This window comes from Hordeum vulgare, chromosome 7H (assembly GCF_904849725.1).
Source record: "Hordeum vulgare subsp. vulgare chromosome 7H, MorexV3_pseudomolecules_assembly, whole genome shotgun sequence".
Lineage (NCBI taxonomy): Eukaryota > Viridiplantae > Streptophyta > Magnoliopsida > Poales > Poaceae > Hordeum > Hordeum vulgare.
In genome coordinates this window covers 250,547,852-250,563,648 of record NC_058524.1, presented here as the reverse complement: position 1 = coordinate 250,563,648, position 15,797 = coordinate 250,547,852, and the positions used below count along the sequence as shown (strand labels likewise).

The 15,797-nt window shown below is 48.0% G+C and overlaps 21 non-coding genes and 6 pseudogenes across 21 annotated transcripts; all 27 read left to right on the top strand.

Moving 5' to 3' along the window:
- Positions 1–2,090: 2,090 nt before the first annotated feature.
- LOC123414240 lies at positions 2,091–2,209 on the top strand (annotated as a pseudogene).
- A 331-nt stretch (positions 2,210–2,540) lies between these two features.
- On the top strand, positions 2,541–2,659 carry LOC123414977. The gene has a single exon (XR_006614885.1). It is a non-coding gene; the product is annotated as a 5S ribosomal RNA (ribosomal RNA).
- A 333-nt stretch (positions 2,660–2,992) lies between these two features.
- Positions 2,993–3,111, top strand: LOC123414770. Its single transcript, XR_006614692.1, has one exon. It is a non-coding gene; the product is annotated as a 5S ribosomal RNA (ribosomal RNA).
- Positions 3,112–3,429: 318 nt separating this feature from the next.
- Positions 3,430–3,547, top strand: LOC123414239 (annotated as a pseudogene).
- Positions 3,548–3,880: 333 nt separating this feature from the next.
- LOC123413769 lies at positions 3,881–3,999 on the top strand. Its single transcript, XR_006613883.1, has one exon. It is a non-coding gene; the product is annotated as a 5S ribosomal RNA (ribosomal RNA).
- Positions 4,000–4,571: 572 nt separating this feature from the next.
- Positions 4,572–4,690, top strand: LOC123414785. The gene has a single exon (XR_006614706.1). It is a non-coding gene; the product is annotated as a 5S ribosomal RNA (ribosomal RNA).
- A 307-nt stretch (positions 4,691–4,997) lies between these two features.
- LOC123413765 lies at positions 4,998–5,116 on the top strand. Its single transcript, XR_006613879.1, has one exon. It is a non-coding gene; the product is annotated as a 5S ribosomal RNA (ribosomal RNA).
- A 333-nt stretch (positions 5,117–5,449) lies between these two features.
- Positions 5,450–5,568, top strand: LOC123414855. Its single transcript, XR_006614772.1, has one exon. It is a non-coding gene; the product is annotated as a 5S ribosomal RNA (ribosomal RNA).
- Positions 5,569–6,140: 572 nt separating this feature from the next.
- Positions 6,141–6,259, top strand: LOC123414336. The gene has a single exon (XR_006614329.1). It is a non-coding gene; the product is annotated as a 5S ribosomal RNA (ribosomal RNA).
- Positions 6,260–6,566: 307 nt separating this feature from the next.
- LOC123414140 lies at positions 6,567–6,685 on the top strand. The gene has a single exon (XR_006614217.1). It is a non-coding gene; the product is annotated as a 5S ribosomal RNA (ribosomal RNA).
- A 331-nt stretch (positions 6,686–7,016) lies between these two features.
- LOC123413943 lies at positions 7,017–7,135 on the top strand. Its single transcript, XR_006614046.1, has one exon. It is a non-coding gene; the product is annotated as a 5S ribosomal RNA (ribosomal RNA).
- A 332-nt stretch (positions 7,136–7,467) lies between these two features.
- On the top strand, positions 7,468–7,586 carry LOC123414244 (annotated as a pseudogene).
- Positions 7,587–7,890: 304 nt separating this feature from the next.
- LOC123414271 lies at positions 7,891–8,008 on the top strand (annotated as a pseudogene).
- A 333-nt stretch (positions 8,009–8,341) lies between these two features.
- LOC123414328 lies at positions 8,342–8,460 on the top strand. The gene has a single exon (XR_006614326.1). It is a non-coding gene; the product is annotated as a 5S ribosomal RNA (ribosomal RNA).
- Positions 8,461–8,767: 307 nt separating this feature from the next.
- On the top strand, positions 8,768–8,886 carry LOC123414139. Its single transcript, XR_006614216.1, has one exon. It is a non-coding gene; the product is annotated as a 5S ribosomal RNA (ribosomal RNA).
- A 331-nt stretch (positions 8,887–9,217) lies between these two features.
- Positions 9,218–9,336, top strand: LOC123413955. Its single transcript, XR_006614055.1, has one exon. It is a non-coding gene; the product is annotated as a 5S ribosomal RNA (ribosomal RNA).
- A 332-nt stretch (positions 9,337–9,668) lies between these two features.
- On the top strand, positions 9,669–9,787 carry LOC123414243 (annotated as a pseudogene).
- Positions 9,788–10,091: 304 nt separating this feature from the next.
- Positions 10,092–10,209, top strand: LOC123414270 (annotated as a pseudogene).
- A 333-nt stretch (positions 10,210–10,542) lies between these two features.
- On the top strand, positions 10,543–10,661 carry LOC123414614. The gene has a single exon (XR_006614543.1). It is a non-coding gene; the product is annotated as a 5S ribosomal RNA (ribosomal RNA).
- A 547-nt stretch (positions 10,662–11,208) lies between these two features.
- On the top strand, positions 11,209–11,327 carry LOC123414753. Its single transcript, XR_006614676.1, has one exon. It is a non-coding gene; the product is annotated as a 5S ribosomal RNA (ribosomal RNA).
- A 307-nt stretch (positions 11,328–11,634) lies between these two features.
- LOC123415025 lies at positions 11,635–11,753 on the top strand. Its single transcript, XR_006614930.1, has one exon. It is a non-coding gene; the product is annotated as a 5S ribosomal RNA (ribosomal RNA).
- A 333-nt stretch (positions 11,754–12,086) lies between these two features.
- On the top strand, positions 12,087–12,205 carry LOC123414613. The gene has a single exon (XR_006614542.1). It is a non-coding gene; the product is annotated as a 5S ribosomal RNA (ribosomal RNA).
- A 547-nt stretch (positions 12,206–12,752) lies between these two features.
- Positions 12,753–12,871, top strand: LOC123414947. The gene has a single exon (XR_006614857.1). It is a non-coding gene; the product is annotated as a 5S ribosomal RNA (ribosomal RNA).
- A 333-nt stretch (positions 12,872–13,204) lies between these two features.
- LOC123414683 lies at positions 13,205–13,323 on the top strand. Its single transcript, XR_006614611.1, has one exon. It is a non-coding gene; the product is annotated as a 5S ribosomal RNA (ribosomal RNA).
- A 333-nt stretch (positions 13,324–13,656) lies between these two features.
- On the top strand, positions 13,657–13,775 carry LOC123413892. Its single transcript, XR_006614000.1, has one exon. It is a non-coding gene; the product is annotated as a 5S ribosomal RNA (ribosomal RNA).
- A 1,155-nt stretch (positions 13,776–14,930) lies between these two features.
- On the top strand, positions 14,931–15,049 carry LOC123414883. Its single transcript, XR_006614797.1, has one exon. It is a non-coding gene; the product is annotated as a 5S ribosomal RNA (ribosomal RNA).
- Positions 15,050–15,382: 333 nt separating this feature from the next.
- On the top strand, positions 15,383–15,501 carry LOC123413953. The gene has a single exon (XR_006614053.1). It is a non-coding gene; the product is annotated as a 5S ribosomal RNA (ribosomal RNA).
- The last annotated feature ends 296 nt before the right edge of the window (positions 15,502–15,797 follow it).

Genomic DNA, 15,797 nt, shown 5'->3' with positions numbered 1-15,797 from the left:
AAAGGGAAGATGTCATACAACCCATGAAGTATGACGTCAAGTTGTGATCGTCATCAAGATTGCGATGTGGAAGTTCAAGTGGATCAGCACGAAGATATCATGCTTGAAGCTTGCCGTCCATTGTGGTGGCAATGGACTTGTGAAGATATGCTGAAGAGTGGCTCACCCATAGTGAGTATGGGGGAGCAATCAACTAGTCTTCATCAAGCCACCGCAATCAAGAAAGGTGGTCCATCTTGAGGAAGCTAAGATCATCATCATCTAGCTCAAGAGGACGAGGTGCAAGGTATAGATTTGCCCTTGATAGGTTTTCTGTTTAGGATAGATTGATGTACTATCAAGGGGGGCTCTCAAGTGAGTAGCTTGATCGTATCGTTCGTTGAGAGCTCAAACCATTTGCATCCTTGCATCATACTTCTTGGTTCTTGTTTGGTGTTTCTCTTTGTGAGTTTTAGAGCTTATGGTCATCTTCGTGACAAGCTCAAGTTCATCGAAAACGGAGTCCATATGCATCTACTATGATGTTTGCGATGTTGGATTTTTTGCTGGTTCTTCATTCATAGAGGACTCACATCTCTATATCATTGGCATTTTCATATCTGCATGGTCTTAAGATTTCCAATGGCTGTTTCACTGGCGAGCGGTAGTACCGCTGGACCTAGCGGTAGTACTGCTAGAGTTGGCGGTAGTACCGCTGGCCCTAGCGGTAGTACCGCTAGAGCTGGCGGTAGTACCGTTCTCCCAGCGGTAGTACCGCTCCAAGTTTTTAGTACCGTCATCTTTGCGGTTGTACTGCGTCGGACATTTTTGCGAAGGCTTTCTTGGCGGTGGTTTGCCCGGTAGTATCTTTGCGCTACCACGGGCTCAGCGGTAGTACCGCTGCAGCCAGTGGTGGTACCGCTGGAGGGTTAGCGGTAGTACCGCTGCAGCCAGCAGTAGTACCGCCGGAGGGTCAGCGGTAGTACCGCTGGAGCTAGCGGTAGTACCGCTGGGCTCGGGCTGTTAGTGGGGGTAATGGTCTGATTCCTTCCCCCACTATATAAAGGGGGTCTTCTTCCCCCTTGGTCTTATCTATCCGTTGAGCTCTTGTTCTACCTCCATTGTTGACATTCTTAGAACTTGCTTACTCTCAATCCCTCCAATTATTCTTGCTTGTTCTTGAGGGAAAAGAGAGAGGAGATCTAGATCCATATCTCCACCAATCACTTTCTCCTCTATGTGAGGGGAATCCCTTGGATCTAGATCTTGGAGTTCTTTGTGATCTCCTTGTTCTTCCTCTCATATTTCTCCATAGCTTTCGTTGTTGTGGAGGGATTTGAGTGTGAGGGACTTGACCACTTCGTGTGTTCTTGCCATTGCATTGGTTACATCGGTTTGAGTTCTCCACGGTGATACGTGGAAGTGAAGTTTGAGAAGCTTATTACCTTTGGTACTTAGTACCCGAGATATTGTTCTTCGTGGATGCTTTGGCGTCCTAGAAGCTTGGTGGTGTCTTGGAGCTCAATCATTGTGGTCTGAAGCTCCAAAAAGCGTCGGGGTCTCCAATTAGGTTGTGGAGATTGCCCCGAGCAATTTGTACGGGTACCAGTAACCGCCCCCAAGGGTTGCCACGTGTACGGGTTCGGTGACCACCCCCAAGGTTTGCCATTTGTACGGGTTCGGTGACCGCCACCAAGGGTCCCTTAGTGGAATCACGGCATCTTGCATTGTGCGAGGGCGTGAGGAGATTACGGTGGCCTTAGTGGCATCTTGGGGAGCATTGTGCATCCACAGCGCTTCAACGGAGATTAGCATCCGCAAGGGTATGAACTTCGGGATACATCATCGTCTCCGCGTACCTCGGTTATCTCTTACGCGAACCCTTTACTTCTGCACTTTACTTTGAGATAGCCATATTGTCTATTGTCATATATCTTGCTATCACTTAGTTGTTTATCTTGCTTAGCATAAGTTGTTGGTGCACATAGGTGAGCCTAGTTGTTTGAGGTTTTGTGCTTGACATATTAAACGTTAGTTTTATTCCGCATTTGTTCAAGCCTAAACCTTAATTATTTTAAAGCGCCTATTCACCCCCCCCCTCTAGGAGACATCCACGTCCTTTCACCAGCACTAAAGCACGGGATCCCATCAGAAGTCCGAAGTTAAGCGTGCTTGGGCCAGAGTAGTACTAGGATGGGTGACCTCCTGGGAAGTCCTCGTGTTGCATTCCCCTTTTTAAATATTTTTGCGCCACGTGACAAGGACGACGCGGGAACGTGATCTATATGACCTCGTTTACTTATTTTTGACGTTCACTAGTTTTCTTATTTTTGACGTTTGTGATATCTTTTAGCTTGCGTCTCATTGTTGACGTGTCTAGGGGGCGTCGTTGGGTGTCAAGCGCGGTGGGAAAAGTCACGGAGGTCGTTGCGGTTCTCGTGTTGTCGGGGTAGAGAGGGAGAGCTGAAATTCTTGTGTTAAACTCATCTCCGTTGTCGAGGCAAATGTGGCAATGGACACGGGAGGGGTAAGCATAAGGAACAAATAGATAGTTGCATGCCGGATGCGATCATACCAGCACTAAAGCACCAGACCCCATCAGAACTTTGAAGTTAATCGTGCTTGGGCGAGAGTAGTACTAGGATGGGTGACCTCCTGGGAAGTCCTCGTGTTGCATTGCCCTTTTTAAATATTTTTGCGCCACGTGACAAGGATGACGCGGGAGCGTGATCTATATGACCTCGTTTTCTTATTTTTGACGTTTACTAGTTTTCTTACTTTTGACGTTTGTGGTATGTTTTAGCTTGCGTCTCATTGTTGACGTGTCTAGGGGCGGCGTCGTTGGGTGTCAAGCGCGGTGGGAAAAGTCACAGAGGTCGTGGCCGTGCTCGTGTTGTCGGGGTAGAGAGGGAGCGGTGAAATTCTTGTGTTAAACTCGTCTCCGTTGTCGAGGCAAATGTGGCAATGGACACGGGAGGGGCAAGCATAAGGAACAAATAGATAGTTGCATGTCGGATGCGATCATACCAGCACTAAAGCATCAGATCCCATCAGAACTCCGAAGTTAAGCATGCTTGGGCGAGAGTAGTACTAGGATGGGTGACCTCCTGGGAAGTCCTCGTGTTGCATTTCCCTTTTTAAATATTTTTGCGCCACGTGACAAGGATGACGCGGGAGCGTGATCCATATGACCTCGTTTTCTTATTTTTGACGTTTACTAGTTTTCTTATTTTTAACGTTTGTGATATGTTTTAGCTTGTGTCTCATTGTTGACGTGTCTAGGGGGCGTCGTTGGGTGTCAAGCGCGGTGGGAAAAGTCACGGAGGTCGTGGCGGTGCTTGTGTTGTCGGGGTAGAGAGGGAGAGGTGAAATTCTTGTGTTAAACTCGTCCTTTGTCGAGGCAAATGTGGCAATGGACACGGGAGGGGCAAGCATAAGGAACAAATAGATAGTTGCATGTCGGATGCACTAAAGCACCGGATCCCATCAGAACTTTGAAGTTAAGAGTGCTTGGGCGAGAGTAGTACTAGGATGGGTGACCTCCTGGGAAGTCCTCGTGTTGCATTGCCCTTTTTAAATATTTTTGCGCCACGTGACAAGGATGACGCGGGAGCGTGATCTAGATGACCTCGTTTTCTTATTTTTGACGTTTACTAGTTTTCTTATTTTTGATGTTTGTGATATGTTTTAGCTTGCGTCTCATTGTTGACGTGTCTAGGGGCGCCGTCGTTGGGTGTCAAGCGCGGTGGGAAAAGTCACGGAGGTCGTGGCGGTACTCGTGTTGTCCGGGTAGAGAGGGAGCGGTGAAATTCTTGTGTTAAACTCGTCTCCGTTGTCGAGGCAAATGTGGCAATGGACACGGGAGGGGCACGCATAAGGAACAAATAGATAGTTGCATGTCGGATGCGATCATACCAGAACTAAAGCACCGGATCCCATCAAAACTCCGAAGTTAAGCGTGCTTGGGCGAGAGTATTACTAGGAGGGGTGACCTCCTGGGAAGTCCTCGTGTTGCATTCCCCTTTTTAAATATTTTTGCGCCACGTGACAAGGATGACGCGGGAGCGTGATCTATATGACCTCGTTTTCTTATTTTTGACGTTTACTAGTTTTCTTATGTTTGACGTTTGTGATATGTTTTAGCTTGCGTCTCATTGTTGACGTGTCTAGGGGCGGCGTCATTGGGTGTCAAGCGCGGTGGGAAAAGTCACAGAGGTCGTGGCGGTGCTTGTGTTGTCGGGGTAGAGAGGGAGCATTCCCCTTTTTAAATATTTTTGCGCCACGTGACAAGGATGACACGGGAGCGTGATCTATATCACCTCGTTTTCTTGTTTTTGACGTTTACTAGTTTTCTTATTTTTGACGTTTGTGATATGTTTTAGCTTGCGTCTCATTGTTGACGTGTCTAGGGGCTGCGTCGTTGGGTGTCAAGCGCGGTGGGAAAAGTCACAGAGGTCGTGGCGGTGCTCGTGTTGTCGGGGTAGAGAGGGAGTAGTGAAATTCTTGTGTTAAACTCGTCTCCATTGTCGAGGCAAATGTGGCAATGGACACGGGAGGGGCAAGCATGAGGAACAAATAGATAGTTGCATGTCGGTTGCGATCATACCAGCACTAAAGCACCGGATCCCATCAAAACTCCGAAGTTAAGCGTGCTTGGGCGAGAGTAGTACTAGGATGGGTGACCTCTTGGGAAGTCCTCGTGTGGCATTCCCCTTTTTAAATATTTTTGCGCCACGTGACAAGGATGACGCGGGAGCGTGATCTATATGACCTCGTTTTCTTATTTTTGACGTTTGTGATATGTTTTAGCTTGCGTCTCATTGTTTACGTGTCTAGGGCGGCGTCGTTGGGTCTCAAGCGTGGTGGGAAAAGTCACGGAGGTCGTGACGGTGCTCGTGTTGTCGGGGTAGAGAGGGAGCGGTGAAATTCTTGTGTTAAACTCGTCTCCGTTGTCGAGGCAAATGTGGCAATGGACACGGGAGGGGCACGCATAAGGAACAAATAGATAGTTGCATGTCGGATGCGATCATACCAGCACTAAAGCACCGGATCCCATCAAAACTCCGAAGTTAAGCGTGCTTGGGCGAGAGTATTACTAGGAGGGGTGACCTCCTGGGAAGTCCTCGTGTTGCATTGCCCTTTTTAAATATTTTTGCGCCACGTGACAAGGATGACGCGGGAGCGTGATCTAGATGACCTCGTTTTCTTATTTTTGATGTTTACTAGTTTTCTTATTTTTGACGTTTGTGATATGTTTTAGCTTGCGTCTCATTGTTGACGTGTCTAGGGGCGCCGTCGTTGGGTGTAAAGCGCGGTGGGAAAAGTCACGGAGGTCGTGGCGGTGCTCGTGTTGTCCGGGTAGAGAGGGAGCGGTGAAATTCTTGTGTTAAACTCGTCTCCGTTGTCGAGGCAAATGTGGCAATGGACACGGGAGGGGCACGCATAAGGAACAAATAGATAGTTGCATGTCGGATGCGATCATACCAGCACTAAAGCACCGGATCCCATCAAAACTCCGAAGTTAAGCGTGCTTGGGCGAGAGTATTACTAGGAGGGGTGACCTCCTGGGAAGTCCTCGTGTTGCATTCCCCTTTTTAAATATTTTTGCGCCACGTGACAAGGATGACGCGGGAGCGTGATCTATATGACCTCATTTTCTTATTTTTGACGTTTACTAGTTTTCTTATGTTTGACGTTTGTGATATGTTTTAGCTTGCGTCTCATTGTTGACGTGTCTAGGGGCGGCGTCATTGGGTGTCAAGCGCGGTGGGAAAAGTCACATAGGTCGTGGCGGTGCTTGTGTTGTCGGGGTAGAGAGGGAGCATTCCCCTTTTTAAATATTTTTGCGCCACGTGACAAGGATGACACGGGAGCGTGATCTATATCACCTCGTTTTCTTATTTTTGACGTTTACTAGTTTTCTTATTTTTGACGTTTGTGATATGTTTTAGCTTGCGTCTCATTGTTGACGTGTCTAGGGGCTGCGTCGTTGGGTGTCAAGCGCGGTGGGAAAAGTCACAGAGGTCGTGGCGGTGCTCGTGTTGTCGGGGTAGAGAGGGAGTAGTGAAATTCTTGTGTTAAACTTGTCTCCATTGTCTTGGCAAATGTGGAAATGGACACGGGAGGGGCAAGGATGAGGAACAAATAGATAGTTGCATGTCGGTTGCGATCATACCAGCACTAAAGCACCGGATCCCATCAAAACTCCGAAGTTAAGCGTGCTTGGGCGAGAGTAGTACTAGGATGGGTGACCTCTTGGGAAGTCCTCGTGTTGCATTCCCCTTTTTAAATATTTTTGCGCCACGTGACAAGGATGACGCGGGAGCGTGATCTATATGACCTCGTTTTCTTATTTTTGACGTTTGTGATATGTTTTAGCTTGCGTCTCATTGTTTACGTGTCTAGGGCGGCGTCGTTGGGTCTCAAGCATGGTGGGAAAAGTCACGGAGGTCGTGACGGTGCTCGTGTTGTCGGGGTAGAGAGGGAGCGGTGAAATTCTTGTGTTAAACTCGTCTCCGTTGTCGAGGCAAATGTGGCAATGGACACGGGAGGGGCAAGCATAAGGAACAAACAGATAGTTGCATGTCGGATGCGATCATACCAGCACTAAAGCACCGTATCCCAACAGAAGTCCGAAGTTAAGCGTGCTTGGGCCAGAGTAGTACTAGGATGGGTGACCTCCTAGGAAGTCCTCGTGTTGCATTGCCCTTTTTAAATATTTTTGCGCCACGTGACAAGGACGACGCGGGAACGTGATCTATATGAACTCGTTTACTTATTTTTGACGTTCGCTAGTTTTCTTACTTTTGACGTTTGTGATATGTTTTAGCTTGCGTCTCATTGTTGACGTGTCTAGGGGGCGTCGTTGGGTGTCAAGCGCGGTGGGAAAAGTCACGGAGGTCGTGGCCGTGCTCGTGTTGTCGGGGTAGAGAGGGAGAGGTGAAATTCTTGTGTTAAACTCATCTCTGTTGTCGAGGCAAATGTGGCAATGGACACGGGAGGCCCAAGCATAAGGAACAAATAGATAGTTGCATGTCAGATGCGATCATACCAGCACTAAAGCACCAGACCCCAACAGAACTTTGAAGTAAATCGTGCTTGGGCGAGAGTAGTACTAGGATGGGTGACCTCCTGGGAAGTCCTCGTGTTGCATTGCCCTTTTTAAATATTTTAGCGCCACGTGACAAGGATGACGCGGAAGCATGATCTATATGACCTCGTTTTCTTATTTTTGACGTTTACTAGTATTCTTACTTTTGACGTTTGTGATATGTTTTAGCTTGCGTCTCATTGTTGACGTGTCTAGGGCGCGTCGTTGGGTGTCAAGCGCGGTGGGAAAAGTCACAAAGGTCGTGGCCGTGCTCGTGTTGTCGGGGTAGAGAGGGAGCGGTGAAATTCTTGTGTTAAACTCGTCTCCGTTGTCGAGGCAAATGTGGCAATGGACACGCAAAGGGGCAAGCATAAGGAACAAATAGATAGTTGCATGTCGGATGCGATCATACCAGCACTAAAGCATCAGATCCCATCAGAGCTCCGAAGTTAAGCATGCTTGCGCGAGAGTAGTACTAGGATGGGTGACCTCCTGGGAAGTCCTCGTTAAATATTTTTGCGCCACGTGACAAGGATGACGCGGGAGCGTGATCTATATGACCTCGTTTTCTTATTTTTGACGTTTACTAGTTTTCTTATTTTTGACGTTTGTGATATGTTTTAGCTTGTGTCTCATTGTTGACGTGTGTAGGGGGCGTCGTTGGGTGTCTAGCGCGGTGGGAAAAGTCACGGAGGTCGTGGCGGTGCTTGTGTTGTCGAGGTAGAGAGGGAGCGGTGAAATTCTTGTGTTAAACTCGTCTCCGTTGTCGAGGCAAATGTGGCAATGGACACGGGAGGGGCAAGCATAAGGAACAAATAGATAGTTGCATGTCGGATGCACTAAAGCACCGGATCCCATCACAACTTTGAAGTTAAGCGTGCTTGGGCGAGAGTAGTACTAGGATGGGTGACCTCCTGGGAAGTCCTCGTGTTGCATTGCCCTTTTTAAATATTTTTGCGCCACGTGACAAGGATGACACGGGAGCGTGATCTATATCACCTCGTTTTCTTATTTTTGACGTTTACTAGTTTTCTTATTTTTGACGTTTGTGATATGTTTTAGCTTGCGTCTCATTGTTGACGTGTCTAGGGGCTGCGTCGTTGGGTGTCAAGCGCGGTGGGAAAAGTCACAGAGGTCGTGGCGGTGCTCGTGTTGTCGGGGTAGAGAGGGAGTAGTGAAATTCTTGTGTTAAACTTGTCTCCATTGTCTTGGCAAATGTGGAAATGGACACGGGAGGGGCAAGGATGAGGAACAAATAGATAGTTGCATGTCGGTTGCGATCATACCAGCACTAAAGCACCGGATCCCATCAAAACTCCGAAGTTAAGCGTGCTTGGGCGAGAGTAGTACTAGGATGGGTGACCTCTTGGGAAGTCCTCGTGTTGCATTCCCCTTTTTAAATATTTTTGCGCCACGTGACAAGGATGACGCGGGAGCGTGATCTATATGACCTTGTTTTCTTATTTTTGACGTTTGTGATATGTTTTAGCTTGCGTCTCATTGTTTACGTGTCTAGGGCGGCGTCGTTGGGTCTCAAGCGTGGTGGGAAAAGTCACGGAGGTCGTGACGGTGCTCGTGTTGTCGGGGTAGAGAGGGAGCGGTGAAATTCTTGTGTTAAACTCGTCTCCGTTGTCGAGGCAAATGTGGCAATGGACACGGGAGGGGCAAGCATAAGGAACAAACAGATAGTTGCATGTCGGATGCGATCATACCAGCACTAAAGCACCGTATCCCAACAGAAGTCCGAAGTTAAGCGTGCTTGGGCCAGAGTAGTACTAGGATGGGTGACCTCCTAGGAAGTCCTCGTGTTGCATTGCCCTTTTTAAATATTTTTGCGCCACGTGACAAGGACGACGCGGGAACGTGATCTATATGAACTCGTTTACTTATTTTTGACGTTCGCTAGTTTTCTTACTTTTGACGTTTGTGATATGTTTTAGCTTGCGTCTCATTGTTGACGTGTCTAGGGGGCGTCGTTGGGTGTCAAGCGCGGTGGGAAAAGTCACGGAGGTCGTGGCCGTGCTCGTGTTGTCGGGGTAGAGAGGGAGAGGTGAAATTCTTGTGTTAAACTCATCTCTGTTGTCGAGGCAAATGTGGCAATGGACACGGGAGGCCCAAGCATAAGGAACAAATAGATAGTTGCATGTCGGATGCGATCATACCAGCACTAAAGCACCAGACCCCAACAGAACTTTGAAGTAAATCGTGCTTGGGCGAGAGTAGTACTAGGATGGGTGACCTCCTGGGAAGTCCTCGTGTTGCATTGCCCTTTTTAAATATTTTAGCGCCACGTGACAAGGATGACGCGGAAGCATGATCTATATGACCTCGTTTTCTTATTTTTGACGTTTACTAGTATTCTTACTTTTGACGTTTGTGATATGTTTTAGCTTGCGTCTCATTGTTGACGTGTCTAGGGCGCGTCGTTGGGTGTCAAGCGCGGTGGGAAAAGTCACAAAGGTCGTGGCCGTGCTCGTGTTGTCGGGGTAGAGAGGGAGCGGTGAAATTCTTGTGTTAAACTCGTCTCCGTTGTCGAGGCAAATGTGGCAATGGACACGCAAAGGGGCAAGCATAAGGAACAAATAGATAGTTGCATGTCGGATGCGATCATACCAGCACTAAAGCATCAGATCCCATCAGAGCTCCGAAGTTAAGCATGCTTGCGCGAGAGTAGTACTAGGATGGGTGACCTCCTGGGAAGTCCTCGTTAAATATTTTTGCGCCACGTGACAAGGATGACGCGGGAGCGTGATCTATATGACCTCGTTTTCTTATTTTTGACGTTTACTAGTTTTCTTATTTTTGACGTTTGTGATATGTTTTAGCTTGTGTCTCATTGTTGACGTGTGTAGGGGGCGTCGTTGGGTGTCTAGCGCGGTGGGAAAAGTCACGGAGGTCGTGGCGGTGCTTGTGTTGTCGAGGTAGAGAGGGAGCGGTGAAATTCTTGTGTTAAACTCGTCTCCGTTGTCGAGGCAAATGTGGCAATGAACACGGGAGGGGCAAGCATAAGGAACAAATAGATAGTTGCATGTCGGATGCACTAAAGCACCGGATCCCATCACAACTTTGAAGTTAAGCGTGCTTGGGCGAGAGTAGTACTAGGATGGGTGACCTCCTGGGAAGTCCTCGTGTTGCATTGCCCTTTTTAAATATTTTTGCGCCACGTGACAAGGATGATGCGGGAGCGTTATCTAGATGACCTCGTTTTCTTATTTTTGACGTTTACTAGTTTTCTTATTTTTGACGTTTGTGATATGTTTTAGCTTGCGTCTCATTGTTGATGTGTCTAGGGGCGCCGTCGTTGGGTGTCAAGTGCGGTGGGAAAAGTCACGGAGGTCGTGGCGGTGCTCGTGTTGTCCGTGTAGAGAGGGAGCGGTGAAATTCTTGTGTTAAACTCGTCTCCGTTGTCGAGGCAAATGTGGCAATGGACACGGGAGGGGCAAGCATAAGGAACAAATAGATAGTTGCATGTTGGATGCGATCATACCAGCACTAAAGCACCGGATCCCATCAAAACTCCGAAGTTAAGCGTGCTTGGGCGAGAGTATTACTAGGATGGGTGACCTCCTGGGAAGTCCTCGTGTTGCATTCCCCTTTTTAAATATTTTTGCGCCACGTGACAAGGATGACGCGGGAGCGTGATCTATATGACCTCGTTTTCTTATTTTTTACGTTTGTGATATGTTTTAGCTTGCGTCTCATTGTTGACGTGTCTAGGGGCGGCGTCATTGGGTGTCAAGCGCGGTGGGAAAAGTCACAGAGGTCGTGGCGGTGCTCGTGTTGTCGGGGTAGAGAGGGAGCATTCCCCTTTTTAAATATTTTTGCGCCACGTGACAAGGATGACGCGGGAGCGTGATCTATATGACCTCGTTTTGTTATTTTTGACGTTTACTAGTTTTCTTATTTTTGACATTTGTGATATGTTTTAGCTTGCGTCTCATTGTTGACGTGTCTAGGGGCTGCGTCGTTGGGTGTCAAGCGCGGTGGGAAAAGTCACAGAGGTCGTGGCGGTGCTCGTGTTGTCGGGGTAGAAAGGGAGTAGTGAAATTCTTGTGTTAAACTCGTCTCCATTGTCGAGGCAAATGTGGCAATGGACACGGGAGGGGCAAGCATGAGGAACAAATAGATAGTTGCATGTCGGTTGCGATCATACCAGCACTAAAGCACCGGATCCCATCAAAACTCCGAAGTTAAGCGTGCTTGGGCGAGAGTAGTATTAGGATGGGTGACCTCTTGGGAAGTCCTCGTGTTGCATTCCCCTTTTTAAATATTTTTGCGCCACGTGACAAGGATGACGCGGGAGCGTGATCTATATGACCTCGTTTTCTTATTTTTGACGTTTGTGATATGTTTTAGCTTGCGTCTCATTGTTGACGTGTCTAGGGCGGCGTCGTTGGGTGTCAAGCGCGGTGGGAAAAGTCACGGAGGTCGTGACGGTGCTCGTGTTGTCGGGTTAGAGAGGGAGCGGTGAAATTCTTGTGTTAAACTCGTCTCCGTTGTCGAGGCAAATGTGGCAATGGACACGGGAGGGGCAAGCCTAAGGAACAAATAGATAGTTGCATGTCGGATGCGATCATACCAGCACTAAATCACCGGATCCCATCAGAACTCCGAAGTTAAGCGTGCTTGGTAGAGAGTAGTACTAGGATGGGTGACCTCCTAGGAGGTCCTCGTGTTGCATTCCCCTTTTTTAATATTTTTGCGCCACGTGACAAGGATGACGCGGGAGCGTGATCTATATGACCTCGTTTTCTTATTTTTGACGTTTACTAGTTTTCTTATTTTTGACGATTGTGATATGTTTTAGCTTGCGTCTCATTGTTGACGTGTCTAGGGGCGGCGTCGTTGGGTGTCAAGCGCGGCGGGAAAACTCAAAGAGGTCGTGGCGGTGCTCGTGTTGTCGGGGTAGAGAGGGAGCGGTGAAATTCTTGTGTTAAACTAGTCTCCGTTGTCGAGGCAAATGTGGCAATGGACACGGGAGGGGCAAGCATAAGGAACAAATAGATAGTTGCATGTTGGATGCGATCATACCAGCACTAAAGCACCGGATCCCATCAAAACTCCGAAGTTAAGCGTGCTTGGGCGAGAGTATTACTAGGATGGGTGACCTCCTGGGAAGTCCTCGTGTTGCATTCCCCTTTTTAAATATTTTTGCGCCACGTGACAAGGATGACGCGGGAGCGTGATCTATATGACCTCGTTTTCTTATTTTTTACGTTTGTGATATGTTTTAGCTTGCGTCTCATTGTTGACGTGTCTAGGGGCGGCGTCATTGGGTGTCAAGTGCGGTGGGAAAAGTCACAGAGGTCGTGGCGGTGCTCGTGTTGTCGGGGTAGAGAGGGAGCATTCCCCTTTTTAAATATTTTTGCGCCACGTGACAAGGATGACGCGGGAGCGTGATCTATATGACCTCGTTTTCTTATTTTTGACGTTTACTAGTTTTCTTATTTTTGACATTTGTGATATGTTTTAGCTTGCGTCTCATTGTTGACGTGTCTAGGGGCTGCGTCGTTGGGGGTCAAGCGCGGTGGGAAAACTCACAAAGGTCGTGGCGGTGCTCGTGTTGTCGGGGTAGAAAGGGAGTAGTGAAATTCTTGTGTTAAACTCGTCTCCATTGTCGAGGCAAATGTGGCAATGGACACGGGAGGGGCAAGCATGAGGAACAAATAGATAGTTGAATGTGGGATGCGATCATACAAGCACTAAAGCACCGGATCCCATCAGAACTCCGAAGTTAAGCGTTCTTGGGCGAGAGTATTACTAGGATGGGTGACCTCCTGGGAAGTCCTCGTGTTGCATTCTCCTTTTTAAATATTTTCGTGCCACGTGACAAGGATGACACGGGAGCGTGATCTATATGACCTCGTTTTCTTATTTTTGACGTTTACTAGTTTTCTTATTTTTGACGTTTGTGATATGTTTTAGCTTGCGTCTCATTGTTGACGTGTCTAGGGGCGGCGTCGTTGGGTGTCAAGCGCGGCGGGAAAACTCACAGTGGTCGTGGCAGTGCTCGTGTTGTCGGGGTAGAGAGGGAGCGGTGAAATTATTGTGTTAAACTCGTCTCCATTGTCGAGGCAAATGTGGCAATGGACACGGGTGGGGCAAGCATAAGGAACAAATAGATAGTTGCATGTGGGATGCGATCATACCTGCACTAAAGCACCGGATCCCATCCGAACTCCGAAGTTAAGCTTTCTTGGGCGAGATTAGTACTAGGATGGGTGACCTCGTGGGAAGTCCTCGTGTTGCATTCCCCTTTTTAAATATTTTTGCGCCACGTGACAATGATGACGCGGGAGCGTGATCTATATGACCTCGTTTTCTTATTTTTGACGTTTACTAGTTTTCTTATTTTTGACGTTTGTGATATGTTTTAGCTTGCGTCTCATTGTTGACGTGGCTAGGGGCGGCGTCGTTGGGTGTCAAGCGCGGCGAGAAAACTCACAGAGGTCGTGGCGGTGCTCGTGTTGTCGGGGTAGAGAGGGAGTGGTGAAATTCTTGTGTTAAACTCGTCTCCGTTGTCGAGGCAAATGTGGCAATGGACACGGGAGGGGCAAGCATAAGGAACAAATAGATAGTTGCATCCCGGATGCGATCATACCAGCACTAAAGCACCGGATCCCATGAGAACTCCGAAGTTAAGCGTGCTTGGGTGAGAGTAGTACTAGGATGGGTGACCTCGAGGGAAGTCCACATGTTGCATTCCCCTTTTTAAATATATTTTTGCGCCACGTGACAATGATGACGCGGGAGCGTAATCTATATGACCTCGTTTTCTTATTTTTGACGTTTACTAGTTTTCTTATTTTTGACGTTTGTGATATGTTTTAGCTTGCGTCTCATTGTTGACGTGGCTAGGGGCGGCGTCGTTGGGTGTCAAGCGCGGTGGGAAAAGTCATAGAGGTCTAGGCGGTGCTCGTGTTGTCGGGTTAGAGAGGGAGCGGTGAAATTCTTGTGTTAAACTCGTCTCCGTTGTCGAGCCAAATATGGCAATGGACACGGGAGGGGCAATCATAAGGAACCAATAGATAGTTGCATGTCGGATGCGATCATACCAGCATTAAAGCACCCAATCCCATCAGAACTCCGAAGTTAAGCGTGCTTGGGCGAAATCCTTGTGTTGCATTCCCGTTTTTAAATATTTTTGCGCCACGTGACAAGGATGACGCGGGAGCGTGATCTATATGACCTCGTTTTCTTATTTTTGACGTTTACTAGTTTTCTTATTTTTGACGTTTACTAGTTTTCTTATTTTTGACGTTTGTGATATGTTTTAGCTTGCGTCTCATTGTTGACATGTCTAGGGGCGGCGTCGTTGGGTGTCAAGCGCGGTGGTAGAAATCACAAAGGTCGTGGCGGTGCTCGTGTTGTCGGGGTAGAGAGGGAGCGGTGAAATTCTTGTGTTACACTTGTCTCCGTTGTCGAGGCAAATGTGGCAATGGACACGGGAGGGGAAAGCATAAGGAACAAATAGATAGTTGCATTTCGGATGCGATCATACCTCCTGGGAAGTCCTCGTGTTGGATTCCCCTTTATAAATATTTTTGCGCCACGTGACAAGGATGACGCGGGAGCGTGATCTATATGACGTCGTTTTATTTTTTTGACATTTACTAGTTTTCTTATTTTTGACGTTTGTGATATGTTTTAGCTTGCGTCTCATTGTTGACATGTCTAGGGGCGGCGTCGTTGGGTGTCAAGCGCGGTGGGAAAAGTCACACAGGTCGTGGCGGTGCTCGTGTTGTCGGGGTAGAGAGGGAGCGGTGAAATTCTTGTGTTAAACTCGTCTCCGTTGTCGGGGAAAATGTGGCAATGGAGACGGGAGGGGCAAGCATATGGAACAAATAGATAGTTGCATTTTGGATGCGATCATACCAGCACTAAAGCACCGGATCCCATCAGAAGTCCGAAGGTAAGCGTGCTTGGGCGAGAGTAGTACTAGGATGGGTGACCTCCTGGGAAGTCATCGTGTTGCATTCCCCTTTTTAAATATGTTTGCGCCACGTGACAAGGATGACGCGGGAGCGTGATCTATATGACCTCGTTTTCTTATTTTTGACGTTTACTAGTTTTCTTATTTTTAACGTTTGTGATATGTTTTAGCTTGCGTCCCATTGTTGACGTGTCTAGGGGCGGCGTCGTTGGGTGTCAAGCGCGGTGGGAATAGTCAGAGAGGTCGTGGCGGTGCTTGTGTTGTCGGGGTAGAGACGGAGCGGTGAAATTCTTGTGTTAAACTGTTCTGCATTGTCGAGGCAAATGTGGCAATGGACACGGGAGGGGCAAGCATAAGGAACAAATAGATAGTTGCATTTCGGATGAGATCATACCAGCACTAAAGCACCAGATCCTATTAGAAGTCCGAAGTTAAGCGTGCTTGGGCGAGAGTAGTACTAGGATGGGTGACCTCCTGGGAAGTCCGTGTGTTGCATTCCCTTTTTAAATATTTTTGCGCCACGTGACAAGGATGACGCGGGAGCGTGATCTATATGACCTCATTTTCTTATTTTTGACGTTTACTAGTTTTCTTATTTTTGACGTTTGTGATATGTTTTAGCTTGCGTCCAATTGTTGACGTGTCTAGGGGCGGCGTCGTTGGGTGTCAAGCGCGGTGGGAAAAGTCACAGAGGTCGTGGCGGTGCTCGTGTTATCGGGGTAGAGAGGGAGCGGTGAAATTCTTGTGTTAAACTCGTCTCCGTTGTCGAGGCAAATGTGGCAATGGACACGGGAG